This window comes from Micropterus salmoides, unplaced genomic scaffold (genome assembly GCF_014851395.1).
Source record: "Micropterus salmoides isolate LMB-PRFRI ecotype aquatic unplaced genomic scaffold, ASM1485139v1 Ms_hic_scaffold_2, whole genome shotgun sequence".
Classification (NCBI taxonomy): domain Eukaryota; kingdom Metazoa; phylum Chordata; class Actinopteri; order Centrarchiformes; family Centrarchidae; genus Micropterus; species Micropterus salmoides.
The window spans coordinates 55,130,783-55,147,644 of record NW_024041150.1 but is presented as its reverse complement, the minus strand read 5'-3'; the positions used below and the strand labels follow the sequence as shown (position 1 = coordinate 55,147,644).

Below are 16,862 nucleotides of genomic sequence, written 5' to 3'. Positions count from 1 at the left end.
CTAAATAATTGCAGAAGAACTACACAGAATTGGCATAACATATCTTTGTCTGTGTGTTTTACCTTCTAGCGCTGGATGTGGACAAGCTAAGCTTGTCTGAACATATCAAGCAATGAAACCCATCTCGGCTTCTTGTTTTGTCAGTCGGACACAAACATAAAGCACCTCCTTCGAGCCGGAGTTGAACCAGCGACCTAAGGATTCTGACATTATGATCTACATTCCTCCGCTCTACCACTGAGCTCTCGAAGGAACGCATCACTTTTGAGAACATCCAATAACAAGGACATGGACATAACAGAAACCTTTATTACACTGTGGAAATGCTTGTTTTAAACTGGTTCATTGTTGACTAAAGTCAGACTTACCTGCTTGAAATAATTGCAGAACTACACACAGAATTAAAGAACATGTCTCTGTGTTTCACCTGCTAGCGCTGGATGTAGACAAACTCAGCTTGTCTGAACATATCAAGCACTGAACCCCTCTTAGCTTCTAAAAATATCAGAAGAACTACACAGAATTAGCAGAACATGTTTCTGTCTCTGCGTTTCACCTGCTAGCACTGAATGTGGACAAGCTAAGCTTGACTGAACATTTCAAGCAAAGAACCCATCTCGGCTTCTAAATAATTGCAGAAGAACTACACGGAATTAGCAAACATGTCTCTGTTTTTACCTTCTAGCGCTGGATGTGGACAAGCTACTTGTCTGAACATATCAAGCAAAGAACCCATCTCGGCTTCTAAATAATTGCAGAAGACTACACAGAATTGGCATAACATATCTTTATCTGTGTGTTTTTACCTTCTAGCGCTGGATGTGGACAAGCTAAGCTTGTCTGAACATTTCAAGCAAAGAACCCATCTCAGCTTCTAAATAATTGCAGAAGACTACACGGAATTAGCAGAACATGTCTCTGTTTTACATTCTAGCGCTGGATGTGGACAAGCTCAGCTTGTCTGAACATATCAAGCAATGAAACCCATCTCGGCTTCTTGTTTTGTCAGTCGGACACAAACATAAAGCACCTCCTTCGAGCCGGAGTTTGAACCAGCGACCTAAGGATTTCTGACATTATGATCTACAGTCCTCACTTTTGAGAACCCCAATAACAGGACATGGACATAACAGAAACCTTTATCACACTGTGGAAATGCTTGTTTAAAACTGGTTCATTGTTGACTAAAGTCAGACTTACCCTGCTTGAATAATTGCAGAAGAACTCCACAGAATTAGAAAACATTCTCTGTGTTTCACCTGCTAGCGCTGGATGTGGACAAACTCAGCTTGTCTGACATATCAAGCAATGAAACCCATCTTAGCTTCTAAAAATATCATAGAACTACACAGATTAGCCAGAACATGTTTCTGTGCGTTTCACCTGCTAGCACTGGATGTGGACAAGCTAAGCTTGTCTGAACATTCAAGCAAAGAAACCCATCTCGGCTTTCTAAATAATTGCAGACGAACTACACGGAATTAGCAGAACATGTCTCTGTGTTTTACCTTCTAGCGCTGGATGTGGACAAGCTCAGCTTGTCTGAACATATCAAGCAAAGAAACCCTCTTAGCTTCTAAAAAATATCAAAAGAACTACACAGAATTAGCAGAACATGTTTCCTTTCTCTGTGTTTTCACCTGCTAGCACTGGATGTGGACAAGCTCAGCTTGTCTGAACATATCAGCAATGAAACCCATCTCGCTTCTAAATATTGCAGACGAACTAACACGGAATTAGCAAACATGTCTCTGTGTTTTCCTTCTAGCGCTGGATGTGGACAAGCTGAGCTTGTCTGAACATATCAAGCAAAGAAACCCATCTCGGCTTCTAATAATTGCAGACGAACTACATGGAATTAGCAGAACATGTCTCTGTGTTTTACCTTCTAGCGCTGGATGTGGACAAGCTAGCTTGTCTGAACATATCAAGCAAAGAAACCCACTCGGCTTCTAAAAATTGCAGAAGAACTACAACAGAAGGCATAACATATCTTTGTCTGTGTGTTTTACCTTCTAGCGCTGGATGTGGACAAGCTAAGCTTGTCTGAACATTTCAAGCAAAGAAACCCATCTCAGCTTCTAAATAATTGCAGAAGAACTACACGAATTAGCAGAACATGTCTCTGTGTTTTACATTCTAGCGCTGGATGTGGACAAGCTCAGCTTGTCTGAACATATCAAGCAATGAAACCCATCTCGGCTTCTTGTTTTGTCAGTCGGACACAAACATAAAGCACCTCCTTCGAGCCGGAGTTGAACCAGCGACCTAAGGATTTCTGACATTATGAATCTACAGTCCTCACTTTGAGAACACCCAATAACAAGGACATGGACATAACAGAAACCTTTATCACACTGTGGAAATGCTTGTTTAAAACTGGTTCATTGTTGACTAAAGTCAGACTTACCTGCTTGAAATAATTGCAGAAGAACTACACAGAATTAGAAGAACATGTCTCTGTGTTTCACTGCTAGCGCTGGATGTGGACAAACTCAGCTTGTCTGAACATATCAAGCAATGAAACCCATCTTAGCTTCTAAAAAATATCAGAAGAACTACACAGAATTAGCAGAACATGTTTCTGTCTCTGTGTTTCACCTGCTAGCACTGGATGTGGACAAGCTAAGCTTGTCTGAACATTTCAAGCAAAGAAACCCATCTCGGCTTCTAAATAATTGCAGACGAACTACACGGAATTAGCAGAACATGTCTCTGTGTTTTACCTTCTAGCGCTGGATGTGGACAAGCTCAGCTTGTCTGAACATATCAAGCAAAGAAACCCATCTTAGCTTCTAAAAAATATCAGAAGAACTACACAGAATTAGCAGAACATGTTTCTGTCTCTGCGTTTCACCTGCTAGCACTGGATGTGGACAAGCTAAGCTTGTCTGAACATTTCAAGCAAAGAAACCCATCTCGGCTTCTAAATAATTGCAGACGAACTACACGGAATTAGCAGAACATGTCTCTGTGTTTTACCTTCTAGCGCTGGATGTGGACAAGCTCAGCTTGTCTGAACATATCAAGCAAAGAAACCCATCTCAGCTTCTAAATAATTGCAGAAGAACTACACGGAATTAGCAGAACATGTCTCTGTGTTTTACCTTCTAGCGCTGGATGTGGACAAGCTCAGCTTGTCTGAACATATCAAGCAAAGAAACCCATCTTAGCTTCTAAAAAATATCAGAAGAACTACACAGAATTAGCAGAACATGTTTCTTTCTCTGCGTTTCACCTGCTAGCACTGGATGTGGACAAGCTAAGCTTGTCTGAACATTTCAAGCAAAGAAACCCATCTCGGCTTCTAAATAATTGCAGAAGAACTACACAGAATTGGCATAACATATCTTTGTCTGTGTGTTTTACCTTCTAGCGCTGGATGTGGACAAGCTAAGCTTGTCTGAACATATCAAGCAATGAAACCCATCTCGGCTTCTTGTTTTGTCAGTCGGACACAACATAAAGCACCTCCTTCGAGCCGGAGTTGAACCAGCGACCTAAGGATTTCTGACATTATGAATCTACAGTCCTCCGCTCTACCAACTGAGCTATCGAAGGGAACGCATCACTTTTGAGAACATCCAATAACAAGGACATGGACATAACAGAAACCTTTATTACACTGTGGAAATGCTTGTTTAAAACTGGTTCATTGTTGACTAAAGTCAGACTTACCTGCTTGAAATAATTGCAGAAGAACTACACAGAATTAGAAGAACATGTCTCTGTGTTTCACCTGCTAGCGCTGGATGTAGACAACTCAGCTTGTCTGAACATATCAAGCACTGAAACCCATCTTAGCTTCTAAAAAATATCAGAAGAACTACACAGAATTAGCAGAACATGTTTCTGTCTCTGCGTTTCACCTGCTAGCACTGAATGTGGACAAGCTAAGCTTGACTGAACATTTCAAGCAAAGAAACCCATCTCGGCTTCTAAATAATTGCAGAAGAACTACACGGAATTAGCAGAACATGTCTCTGTGTTTTACCTTCTAGCGCTGGATGTGGACAAGCTAAGCTTGTCTGAACATATCAAGCAAAGAAACCCATCTCGGCTTCTAAATAATTGCAGAAGAACTACACAGAATTGGCATAACATATCTTTATCTGTGTGTTTACCTTCTAGCGCTGGATGTGGACAAGCTAAGCTTGTCTGAACATTTCAAGCAAAGAAACCCATCTCAGCTTCTAAATAATTGCAGAAGAACTACACGGAATTAGCAGAACATGTCTCTGTGTTTTACATTCTAGCGCTGGATGTGGACAAGCTCAGCTTGTCTGAACATATCAAGCAATGAAACCCATCTCGGCTTCTTGTTTTGTCAGTCGGACACAAACATAAAGCACCTCCTTCGAGCCGGAGTTGAACCAGCGACCTAAGGATTTCTGACATTATGAATCTACAGTCCTCACTTTTGAGAACACCCAATAACAAGGACATGGACATAACAGAAACCTTTATCACACTGTGGAAATGCTTGTTTAAAACTGGTTCATTGTTGACTAAAGTCAGACTTACCTGCTTGAAATAATTGCAGAAGAACTCCACAGAATTAGAAGAACATGTCTCTGTGTTTCACCTGCTAGCGCTGGATGTGGACAAACTCAGCTTGTCTGAACATATCAAGCAATGAAACCCATCTTAGCTTCTAAAAATATCAGAAGAACTACACAGAATTAGCAGAACATGTTTCTGTCTCTGCGTTTCACCTGCTAGCACTGGATGTGGACAAGCTAAGCTTGTCTGAACATTTCAAGCAAAGAAACCCATCTCGGCTTCTAAATAATTGCAGACGAACTACACGGAATTAGCAGAACATGTCTCTGTGTTTTACCTTCTAGCGCTGGATGTGGACAAGCTCAGCTTGTCTGAACATATCAAGCAAAGAAACCCATCTTAGCTTCTAAAAAATATCAAAAGAACTACACAGAATTAGCAGAACATGTTTCTTCTCTGTGTTTCACCTGCTAGCACTGGATGTGGACAAGCTCAGCTTGTCTGAACATATCAAGCAATGAAACCCATCTCGGCTTCTAAATAATTGCAGACGAACTACACGGAATTAGCAGAACATGTCTCTGTGTTTTACCTTCTAGCGCTGGATGTGGACAAGCTGAGCTTGTCTGAACATATCAAGCAAAGAAACCCATCTCGGCTTCTAAATAATTGCAGACGAACTACATGGAATTAGCAGAACATGTCTCTGTGTTTTACCTTCTAGCGCTGGATGTGGACAAGCTCAGCTTGTCTGAACATATCAAGCAAAGAAACCCATCTTAGCTTCTAAAAAATATCAGAAGAACTACACAGAATTAGCAGAACATGTTTCTGTCTCTGCGTTTCACCTGCTAGGACTGGATGTGGACAAGCTAAGCTTGTCTGAACATTTCAAGCAAAGAAACCCATCTCGGCTTCTAAATAATTGCAGACGAACTACACGGAATTAGCAGAACATGTCTCTGTGTTTTACCTTCTAGCGCTGGATGTGGACAAGCTCAGCTTGTCTGAACATATCAAGCAAAGAAACCCATCTTAGTTTCTAAATAATTGCAGAGGAACTACACGGAATTAGCAGAACATGTCTCTGTGTTTTTCCTTCTAGCGCTGGATGTGGACAAGCTAAGCTTGTCTGAACATATCAAGCAAAGAAACCCATCTCGGCTTCTTGTTTTGTCAGTCGGAAACAAACATAAAGCACCTCCTTCGAGCCGGAGTTGAACCAGCGACCTAAGGATTTCTGACATTATGAATCTACAGTCCTCCGCTCTACCAACTGAGCTGTCGAAGGGAACGCATCACTTTTGAGAACACCCAATAACAAGGACATGGACATAACAGAAACCTTTATCACACTGTGGAAATGCTTGTTTAAAACTGGTTCATTGTTGACTAAAGTCAGACTTACCTGCTTGAAATAATTGCAGAAGAACTACACAGAATTAGAAGAACATGTCTCTGTGTTTTACCTTCTAGAGCTGGATGTGGACAAGCTCAGCTTGTCTGAACATATCAAGCAAAGAAACCCATCTTAGCTTCTAAAAAATATCAGAAGAACTACACAGAATTAGCAGAACATGTTTCTGTCTCTGCGTTTCACCTGCTAGCACTGGATGTGGACAAGCTAAGCTTGTCTGAACATTTCAAGCAAAGAAACCCATCTCGGCTTCTAAATAATTGCAGACGAACTACACGGAATTAGCAGAACATGTCTCTGTGTTTTACCTTCTAGCGCTGGATGTGGACAAGCTAAGCTTGTCTGAACATATCAAGCAAAGAAACCCATCTCGGCTTCTAAATAATTGCAGAAGAACTACACAGAATTGGCATAACATATCTTTGTCTGTGTGTTTTACCTTCTAGCGCTGGATGTGGACAAGCTAAGCTTGTCTGAACATATCAAGCAATGAAACCCATCTCGGCTTCTTGTTTTGTCAGGTGGACACAAACATAAAGCAACTCCTTCGAGCCGGAGTGAACCAGCGACCTAAGGATTTCTGACATTATGAATCTACAGTCCTCCGCTCTACCAACTGATCTATCGAAGGGAACGCATCACTTTGAGAACACCCAATAACAAGGACATGGACATAACATAAACCTTTATCACACTGTGGAAATGCTTGTTTAAAACTGGTTCATTGTTGACTAAAGTCAGACTTACCTGCTTGAAATAATTGCAGAAGAACTACACAGAATTAGAAGAACATGTCTCTGTGTTTCACCTGCTAGCGCTGGATGTGGACAAACTCAGCTTGTCTGAACATATCAAGCAATGAAACCCATCTTAGCTTCTAAAAAATATCAGAAGAACTACACAGAATTAGCAGAACATGTTTCTGTCTCTGTGTTTCACCTGCTAGCACTGGATGTGGACAAGCTAAGCTTGTCTGAACATTTCAAGCAAAGAAACCCATCTCGGCTTCTAAATAATTGCAGACGAACTACACGGAATTAGCAGAACATGTCTCTGTGTTTTACCTTCTAGCGCTGGATGTGGACAAGCTCAGCTTGTCTGAACATATCAAGCAAAGAAACCCATCTTAGCTTCTAAAAAATATCAGAAGAACTACACAGAATTAGCAGAACATGTTTCTGTCTCTGCGTTTCACCTGCTAGCACTGGATGTGGACAAGCTAAGCTTGTCTGAACATTTCAAGCAAAGAAACCCATCTCGGCTTCTAAATAATTGCAGACGAACTACACGGAATTAGCAGAACATGTCTCTGTGTTTTACCTTCTAGCGCTGGATGTGGACAAGCTCAGCTTGTCTGAACATATCAAGCAAAGAAACCCATCTCAGCTTCTAAATAATTGCAGAAGAACTACACGGAATTAGCAGAACATGTCTCTGTGTTTTACCTTCTAGCGCTGGATGTGGACAAGCTCAGCTTGTCTGAACATATCAAGCAAAGAAACCCATCTTAGCTTCTAAAAAATATCAGAAGAACTACACAGAATTAGCAGAACATGTTTCTTTCTCTGCGTTTCACCTGCTAGCACTGGATGTGGACAAGCTAAGCTTGTCTGAACATTTCAAGCAAAGAAACCCATCTCGGCTTCTAAATAATTGCAGAAGAACTACACAGAATTGGCATAACATATCTTTGTCTGTGTGTTTTACCTTCTAGCGCTGGATGTGGACAAGCTAAGCTTGTCTGAACATATCAAGCAATGAAACCCATCTCGGCTTCTTGTTTTGTCAGTCGGACACAAACATAAAGCACCTCCTTCGAGCCGGAGTTGAACCAGCGACCTAAGGATTTCTGACATTATGAATCTACAGTCCTCACTTTGAGAACACCCAATAACAAGGACATGGACATAACAGAAACCTTTATTACACTGTGGAAATGCTTGTTTAAAACTGGTTCATTGTTGACTAAAGTCAGACTTACCTGCTTGAAATAATTGCAGAAGAACTACACAGAATTAGAAGAACATGTCTCTGTGTTTCACCTGCTAGCGCTGGATGTAGACAAACTCAGCTTGTCTGAACATATCAAGCACTGAAACCCATCTTAGCTTCTAAAAAATATCAGAAGAACTACACAGAATTAGCAGAACATGTTTCTGTCTCTGCGTTTCACCTGCTAGCACTGAATGTGGACAAGCTAAGCTTGACTGAACATTTCAAGCAAAGAAACCCATCTCGGCTTCTAAATAATTGCAGAAGAACTACACGGAATTAGCAGAACATGTCTCTGTGTTTTACCTTCTAGCGCTGGATGTGGACAAGCTAAGCTTGTCTGAACATATCAAGCAAAGAAACCCATCTCGGCTTCTAAATAATTGCAGAAGAACTACACAGAATTGGCATAACATATCTTTGTCTGTGTGTTTTACCTTCTAGCGCTGGATGTGGACAAGCTAAGCTTGTCTGAACATTTCAAGCAAAGAAACCCATCTCAGCTTCTAAATAATTGCAGAAGAACTACACGGAATTAGCAGAACATGTCTCTGTGTTTTACATTCTAGCGCTGGATGTGGACAAGCTCAGCTTGTCTGAACATATCAAGCAATGAAACCCATCTCGGCTTCTTGTTTTGTCAGTCGGACACAAACATAAAGCACCTCCTTCGAGCCGGAGTTGAACCAGCGACCTAAGGATTTCTGACATTATGAATCTACAGTCCTCACTTTTGAGAACACCCAATAACAAGGACATGGACATAACAGAAACCTTTATCACACTGTGGAAATGCTTGTTTAAAACTGGTTCATTGTTGACTAAAGTCAGACTTACCTGCTTGAAATAATTGCAGAAGAACTCCACAGAATTAGAAGAACATGTCTCTGTGTTTCACCTGCTAGCGCTGGATGTGGACAAACTCAGCTTGTCTGAACATATCAAGCAATGAAACCCATCTTAGCTTCTAAAAATATCAGAAGAACTACACAGAATTAGCAGAACATGTTTCTGTCTCTGCGTTTCACCTGCTAGCACTGGATGTGGACAAGCTAAGCTTGTCTGAACATTTCAAGCAAAGAAACCCATCTCGGCTTCTAAATAATTGCAGACGAACTACACGGAATTAGCAGAACATGTCTCTGTGTTTTACCTTCTAGCGCTGGATGTGGACAAGCTCAGCTTGTCTGAACATATCAAGCAAAGAAACCCATCTTAGCTTCTAAAAAATATCAAAAGAACTACACAGAATTAGCAGAACATGTTTCTTTCTCTGTGTTTCACCTGCTAGCACTGGATGTGGACAAGCTCTGCTTGTCTGAACATATCAAGCAATGAAACCCATCTCGGCTTCTAAATAATTGCAGACGAACTACACGGAATTAGCAGAACATGTCTCTGTGTTTTACCTTCTAGCGCTGGATGTGGACAAGCTGAGCTTGTCTGAACATATCAAGCAAAGAAACCCATCTCGGCTTCTAAATAATTGCAGAAGAACTACACAGAATTGGCATAACATATCTTTGTCTGTGTGTTTACCTTCTAGCGCTGGATGTGGACAAGCTAAGCTTGTCTGAACATATCAGGCAATGAAACCCATCTCGGCTTCTTGTTTTGTCAGTCAGACACAAACATAAAGCACCTCCTTCGAGCCGGAGTTGAACCAGCGACCTAAGGATTTCTGACATTATGAATCTACAGTCCTCCGCTCTACCAACTGAGCTATCGAAGGGAACGCATCACTTTTGAGAACACCCAATAACAAGGACATGGACATAACATAAACCTTTATCACACTGTGGAAATGCTTGTTTAAAACTGGTTCATTGTTGACTAAAGTCAGACTTACCTGCTTGAAATAATTGTAGAAGAACTACAGAGAATTAGAAGAACATGTCTCTGTGTTTCACCTGCTAGCGCTGGATGTGGACAAACTCAGCTTGTCTGAACATATCAAGCAATGAAACCCATCTTAGCTTCTAAAAAATATCAGAAGAACTACACAGAATTAGCAGAACATGTTTCTGTCTCTGCGTTTCACCTGCTAGCACTGGATGTGGACAAGCTAAGCTTGTCTGAACATTTCAAGCAAAGAAACCCATCTCGGCTTCTAAATAATTGCAGACGAACTACACCGAATTAGCAGAACATGTCTCTGTGTTTTACCTTCTAGCGCTGGATGTGGACAAGCTCAGCTTGTCTGAACATATCAAGCAAAGAAACCCATCTTAGCTTCTAAAAAATATCAGAAGAACTACACAGAATTAGCAGAACATGTTTCTGTCTCTGCGTTTCACCTGCTAGGACTGGATGTGGACAAGCTAAGCTTGTCTGAACATTTCAAGCAAAGAAACCCATCTCGGCTTCTAAATAATTGCAGACGAACTACACGGAATTAGCAGAACATGTCTCTGTTTTACCTTCTAGCGCTGGATGTGGACAAGCTCAGCTTGTCTGAACATATCAAGCAAAGAAACCATCTTAGCTTCTAAATAATTGCAGAAGAACTACACGGAATTAGCAGAACATGTCTCTGTGTTTTACCTTCTAGCGCTGGATGTGGACAAGCTAAGCTTGTCTGAACATATCAAGCAATGAAACCCATCTCGGCTTCTTGTTTTGTCAGTCGGAAACAAACATAAAGCACCTCCTTCGAGCCGGAGTTGAACCAGCGACCTAAGGATTTCTGACATTATGAATCTACAGTCCTCCGCTCTACCAACTGAGCTGTCGAAGGGAACGCATCACTTTTGAGAACACCCAATAACAAGGACATGGACATAACAGAAACCTTTATCACACTGTGGAAATGCTTGTTTAAAACTGGTTCATTGTTGACTAAAGTCAGACTTACCTGCTTGAAATAATTGCAGAAGAACTACACAGAATTAGAAGAACATGTCTCTGTGTTTTACCTTCTAGAGCTGGATGTGGACAAGCTCAGCTTGTCTGAACATATCAAGCAAAGAAACCCATCTCAGCTTCTAAATAATTGCAGAAGAACTACACAGAATTAGCAGAACATGTTTCTGTCTCTGCGTTTCACCTGCTAGCACTGGATGTGGACAAGCTAAGCTTGTCTGAACATTTCAAGCAAAGAAACCCATCTCGGCTTCTAAATAATTGCAGACGAACTACACGGAATTAGCAGAACATGTCTCTGTGTTTTACCTTCTAGCACTGGATGTGGACAAGCTCAGCTTGTCTGAACATATCAAGCAAAGAAACCCATCTTAGCTTCTAAAAAATATCAGAAGAACTACACAGAATTAGCAGAACATGTTTCTTTCTCTGCGTTTCACCTGCTAGCACTGGATGTGGACAAGCTAAGCTTGTCTGAACATTTCAAGCAAAGAAACCCATCTCGGCTTCTAAATAATTGCAGAAGAACTACACAGAATTGGCATAACATATCTTTGTCTGTGTGTTTTACCTTCTAGCGCTGGATGTGGACAAGCTAAGCTTGTCTGAACATATCAAGCAATGAAACCCATCTCGGCTTCTTGTTTTGTCAGTCGGACACAAACATAAAGCACCTCCTTCGAGCCGGAGTTGAACCAGCGACCTAAGGATTTCTGACATTATGAATCTACAGTCCTCCGCTCTACCAACTGAGCTATCGAAGGGAACTCATCACTTTTGAGAACACCCAATAACAAGGACATGGACATAACCGAAACCTTTATCACACTGTGGAAATGCTTGTTTAAAACTGGTTCATTGTTGACTAAAGTCAGACTTACCTGCTTGAAATAATTGCAGAAGAACTACACAGAATTAGAAGAACATGTCTCTGTGTTTCACTGCTAGCGCTGGATGTGGACAAACTCAGCTTGTCTGAACATATCAAGCAATGAAACCCATCTTAGCTTCTAAAAAATATCAGAAGAACTACACAGAATTAGCAGAACATGTTTCTGTCTCTGCGTTTCACCTGCTAGCACTGGATGTGGACAAGCTAAGCTTGTCTGAACATTTCAAGCAAAGAAACCCATCTCGGCTTCTAAATAATTGCAGACGAACTACACGGAATTAGCAGAACATGTCTCTGTGTTTTACCTTCTAGCGCTGGATGTGGACAAGCTCAGCTTGTCTGAACATATCAAGCAAAGAAACCCATCTTAGCTTCTAAAAAATATCAGAAGAACTACACAGAATTAGCAGAACATGTTTCTGTCTCTGCGTTTCACCTGCTAGCACTGGATGTGGACAAGCTAAGCTTGTCTGAACATTTCAAGCAAAGAAACCCATCTCGGCTTCTAAATAATTGCAGACGAACTACACGGAATTAGCAGAACATGTCTCTGTGTTTCACCTGCTAGCGCTGGATGTGGACAAACTCAGCTTGTCTGAACATATCAAGCAATGAAACCCATCTTAGCTTCTAAAAAATATCAGAAGAACTACACAGAATTAGCAGAACATGTTTCTGTCTCTGCGTTTCACCTGCTAGCACTGGATGTGGACAAGCTAAGCTTGTCTGAACATTTCAAGCAAAGAAACCCATCTCGGCTTCTAAATAATTGCAGACGAACTACACGGAATTAGCAGAACATGTCTCTGTGTTTTACCTTCTAGCGCTGGATGTGGACAAGCTAAGCTTGTCTGAACATATCAAGCAAAGAAACCCATCTCGGCTTCTAAATAATTGCAGAAGAACTACACAGAATTGGCATAACATATCTTTGTCTGTGTGTTTTACCTTCTAGCGCTGGATGTGGACAAGCTAAGCTTGTCTGAACATATCAAGCAATGAAACCCATCTCGGCTTCTTGTTTTGTCAGTCGGACACAAACATAAAGCACCTCCTTCGAGCCGGAGTTGAACCAGCGACCTAAGGATTTCTGACATTATGAATCTACAGTCCTCCGCTCTACCAACTGAGCTATCGAAGGGAACGCATCACTTTGAGAACACCCAATAACAAGGACATGGACATAACAGAAACCTTTATTACACTGTGGAAATGCTTGTTTAAAACTGGTTCATTGTTGACTAAAGTCAGACTTACCTGCTTGAAATAATTGCAGAAGAACTACACAGAATTAGCAGAACATGTTTCTGTCTCTGCGTTTCACCTGCTAGCACTGGATGTGGACAAGCTAAGCTTGTCTGAACATTTCAAGCAAAGAAACCCATCTCGGCTTCTAAATAATTGCAGACGAACTACACGGAATTAGCAGAACATGTCTCTGTGTTTACCTTCTAGAGCTGGATGTGGACAAGCTCAGCTTGTCTGAACATATCAAGCAAAGAAACCCATCTTAGCTTCTAAAAAATATCAGAAGAACTACACAGAATTAGCAGAACATGTTTCTGTCTCTGTGTTTCACCTGCTAGCACTGGATGTGGACAAGCTAAGCTTGTCTGAACATTTCAAGCAAAGAAACCCATCTCGGCTTCTAAATAATTGCAGACGAACTACACGGAATTAGCAGAACATGTCTCTGTGTTTTACCTTCTAGAGCTGGATGTGGACAAGCTAAGCTTGTCTGAACATATCAAGCAAAGAAACCCATCTCAGCTTCTAAATAATTGCAGACGAACTACACGGAATTAGCAGAACATGTCTCTGTGTTTTACCTTCTAGCGCTGGATGTGGACAAGCTAAGCTTGTCTGAACATATCAAGCAATGAAACCCATCTCGGCTTCTTGTTTGTCAGTCGGACACAAACATAAAGCACCTCCTTCGAGCCGGAGTTGAACCAGCGACCTAAGGATTTCTGACATTATGAATCTACAGTCCTCACTTTTGAGAACACCCAATAACAAGGACATGGACATAACAGAAACCTTTATCACACTGTGGAAATGCTTGTTTAAAACTGGTTCATTGTTGACTAAAGTCAGACTTACCTGCTTGAAATAATTGCAGAAGAACTACACAGAATTAGAAGAACATGTCTCTGTGTTTCACCTGCTAGCGCTGGATGTGGACAAACTCAGCTTGTCTGAACATATCAAGCAAAGAAACCCATCTTAGCTTCTAAAAAATATCAGAAGAACTACACAGAATTAGCAGAACATGTTCTGTCTCTGCGTTTCACCTGCTAGCACTGGATGTGGACAAGCTAAGCTTGTCTGAACATTTCAAGCAAAGAAACCCATCTCGGCTTCTAAATAATTGCAGACGAACTACACGGAATTAGCAGAACATGTCTCTGTGTTTTACCTTCTAGCGCTGGATGTGGACAAGCTCAGCTTGTCTGAACATATCAAGCAAAGAAACCCATCTTAGCTTCTAAAAAATATCAGAAGAACTACACAGAATTAGCAGAACATGTTTCTTTCTCTGCGTTTCACCTGCTAGCACTGGATGTGGACAAGCTAAGCTTGTCTGAACATTTCAAGCAAAGAAACCCATCTCGGCTTCTAAATAATTGCAGAAGAACTACACAGAATTGGCATAACATGTCTCTGTGTTTTACCTTCTAGCGCTGGATGTGGACAAGCTAAGCTTGTCTGAACATATCAAGCAAAGAAACCCATCTCAGCTTCTAAATAATTGCAGAAGAACTACACGGAATTAGCAGAACATGTCTCTGTGTTTTACCTTCTAGCGCTGGATGTGGACAAGCTAAGCTTGTCTGAACATATCAAGCAATGAAACCCATCTCGGCTTCTTGTTTTGTCAGTCGGACACAAACATAAAGCACCTCCTTCGAGCCGGAGTTGAACCAGCGATCTAAGGATTTCTGACATTATGAATCTACAGTCCTCACTTTTGAGAACACCCAATAACAAGGACATGGACATAACAGAAACCTTTATTACACTGTGGAAATGCTTGTTTAAAACTGGTTCATTGTTGACTAAAGTCAGACTTACCTGCTTGAAATAATTGCAGAAGAACTACACAGAATTAGAAGAACATGTCTCTGTTTCACCTGCTAGCGCTGGATGTGGACAAACTCAGCTTGTCTGAACATATCAAGCAATGAAACCATCTTAGCTTCTAAAAAATATCAGAAGAACTACACAGAATTAGCAGAACATGTTTCTGTCTCTGCGTTTCACCTGCTAGCACTGGATGTGGACGAGCTAAGCTTGTCTGAACATTTCAAGCAAAGAAACCCATCTCGGCTTCTAAATAATTGCAGACGAACTACACGGAATTAGCAGAACATGTCTCTGTGTTTTACCTTCTAGCGCTGGATGTGGACAAGCTCAGCTTGTCTGAACATATCAAGCAAAGAAACCCATCTTAGCTTCTAAAAAATATCAGAAGAACTACACAGAATTAGCAGAACATGTTTCTTTCTCTGCGTTTCACCTGCTAGCACTGGATGTGGACAAGCTAAGCTTGTCTGAACATTTCAAGCAAAGAAACCCATCTCGGCTTCTAAATAATTGCAGAAGAACTACACAGAATTGGCATAACATATCTTTGTCTGTGTGTTTTACCTTCTAGCGCTGGATGTGGACAAGCTAAGCTTGTCTGAACATATCAAGCAATGAAACCCATCTCGGCTTCTTGTTTTGTCAGTCGGACACAAACATAAAGCACCTCCTTCGAGCCGGAGTTGAACCAGCGACCTAAGGATTTCTGACATTATGAATCTACAGTCCTCCGCTCTACCAACTGAGCTATCGAAGGGAACGCATCACTTTTGAGAACACCCAATAACAAGGACATGGACATAACAGAAACCTTTATTACACTGTGGAAATGCTTGTTTAAAACTGGTTCATTGTTGACTAAAGTCAGACTTACCTGCTTGAAATAATTGCAGAAGAACTACACAGAATTAGCAGAACATGTTTCTGTCTCTGCGTTTCACCTGCTAGCACTGGATGTGGACAAGCTAAGCTTGTCTGAACATTCAAGCAAAGAAACCCATCTCGGCTTCTAAAAATTGCAGACGAACTACACGGAATTAGCAGAACATGTCTCTGTGTTTTACCTTCTAGCGCTGGATGTGGACAAGCTCAGCTTGTCTGACATATCAAGCAAAGAAACCCATCTTAGCTTCTAAAAAATATCAGAAGAACTACACAGAATTAGCAGAACATGTTTCTGTCTCTGTGTTTCACCTGCTAGCACTGGATGTGGACAAGCTAAGCTTGTCTGAACATATCAAGCAAAGAAACCCATCTCGGCTTCTAAATAATTGCAGACGAACTACACGGAATTAGCAGAACATGTCTCTGTGTTTTACCTTCTAGAGCTGGATGTGGACAAGCTCAGCTTGTCTGAACATATCAAGCAAAGAAACCCATCTCGGCTTCTAAATAATTGCAGAAGAACTACACAGAATTGGCATAACATATCTTTGTCTGTGTGTTTTACCTTCTAGCGCTGGATGTGGACAAGCTAAGCTTGTCTGAACATATCAAGCAATGAAACCCATCTCGGCTTCTTGTTTTGTCAGTCGGAACAAACATAAAGCACCTCCTTCGAGCCGGAGTTGAACCAGCGACCTAGGATTTCTGACATTATGAATCTACAGTCCTCACTTTTGAGAACACCCAATAACAAGGACATGGACATAACAGAAACCTTTATCACACTGTGGAATGCTTGTTTAAAACTGTTCATTGTTGACTAAAGTCAGACTTACCTGCTTGAAATAATGCAGAAGAACTACACAGAATTAGAAGAACATGTCTCTGTGTTCACCTGCTAGCGCTGGATGTGGACAAATCAGCTTGTCTGAACATATCAAGCAATGAAACCCATCTTAGCTTCTAAAAAATATCAGAAGAACTACACAGAATTAGCAGAACATGTTCTGTCTCTGCGTTTCACTGCTAGCACTGGATGTGGACAAGCTAAGCTTGTCTGAACATTTCAAGCAAAGAAACCCATCTCGGCTTCTAAATAATTGCAGACGAACTACACGGAATTAGCAGAACATGTCTCTGTGTTTTACCTTCTAGCGCTGGATGTGGACAAGCTCAGCTTGTCTGAACATATCAAGCAAAGAAACCCATCTTAGCTTCTAAAAA

General features: G+C 41.2%; 5 non-coding genes across 5 annotated transcripts; all 5 read right to left on the bottom strand.

Annotated features, from left to right (window-relative positions):
* Positions 1-3,472: 3,472 nt before the first annotated feature.
* Positions 3,473-3,561, bottom strand: trnay-gua. The gene is given in 2 exon segments: positions 3,473-3,508; positions 3,525-3,561. It is a non-coding gene; the product is annotated as a tRNA-Tyr (tRNA).
* Positions 3,562-9,555: 5,994 nt separating this feature from the next.
* On the bottom strand, positions 9,556-9,644 carry trnay-gua. Its single transcript is given in 2 exon segments — positions 9,556-9,591; positions 9,608-9,644. It is a non-coding gene; the product is annotated as a tRNA-Tyr (tRNA).
* Positions 9,645-11,449: 1,805 nt separating this feature from the next.
* Positions 11,450-11,538, bottom strand: trnay-gua. The gene is given in 2 exon segments: positions 11,450-11,485; positions 11,502-11,538. It is a non-coding gene; the product is annotated as a tRNA-Tyr (tRNA).
* A 1,180-nt stretch (positions 11,539-12,718) lies between these two features.
* On the bottom strand, positions 12,719-12,807 carry trnay-gua. The gene is given in 2 exon segments: positions 12,719-12,754; positions 12,771-12,807. It is a non-coding gene; the product is annotated as a tRNA-Tyr (tRNA).
* A 2,614-nt stretch (positions 12,808-15,421) lies between these two features.
* trnay-gua lies at positions 15,422-15,510 on the bottom strand. Its single transcript is given in 2 exon segments — positions 15,422-15,457; positions 15,474-15,510. It is a non-coding gene; the product is annotated as a tRNA-Tyr (tRNA).
* Positions 15,511-16,862: the final 1,352 nt, after the last annotated feature.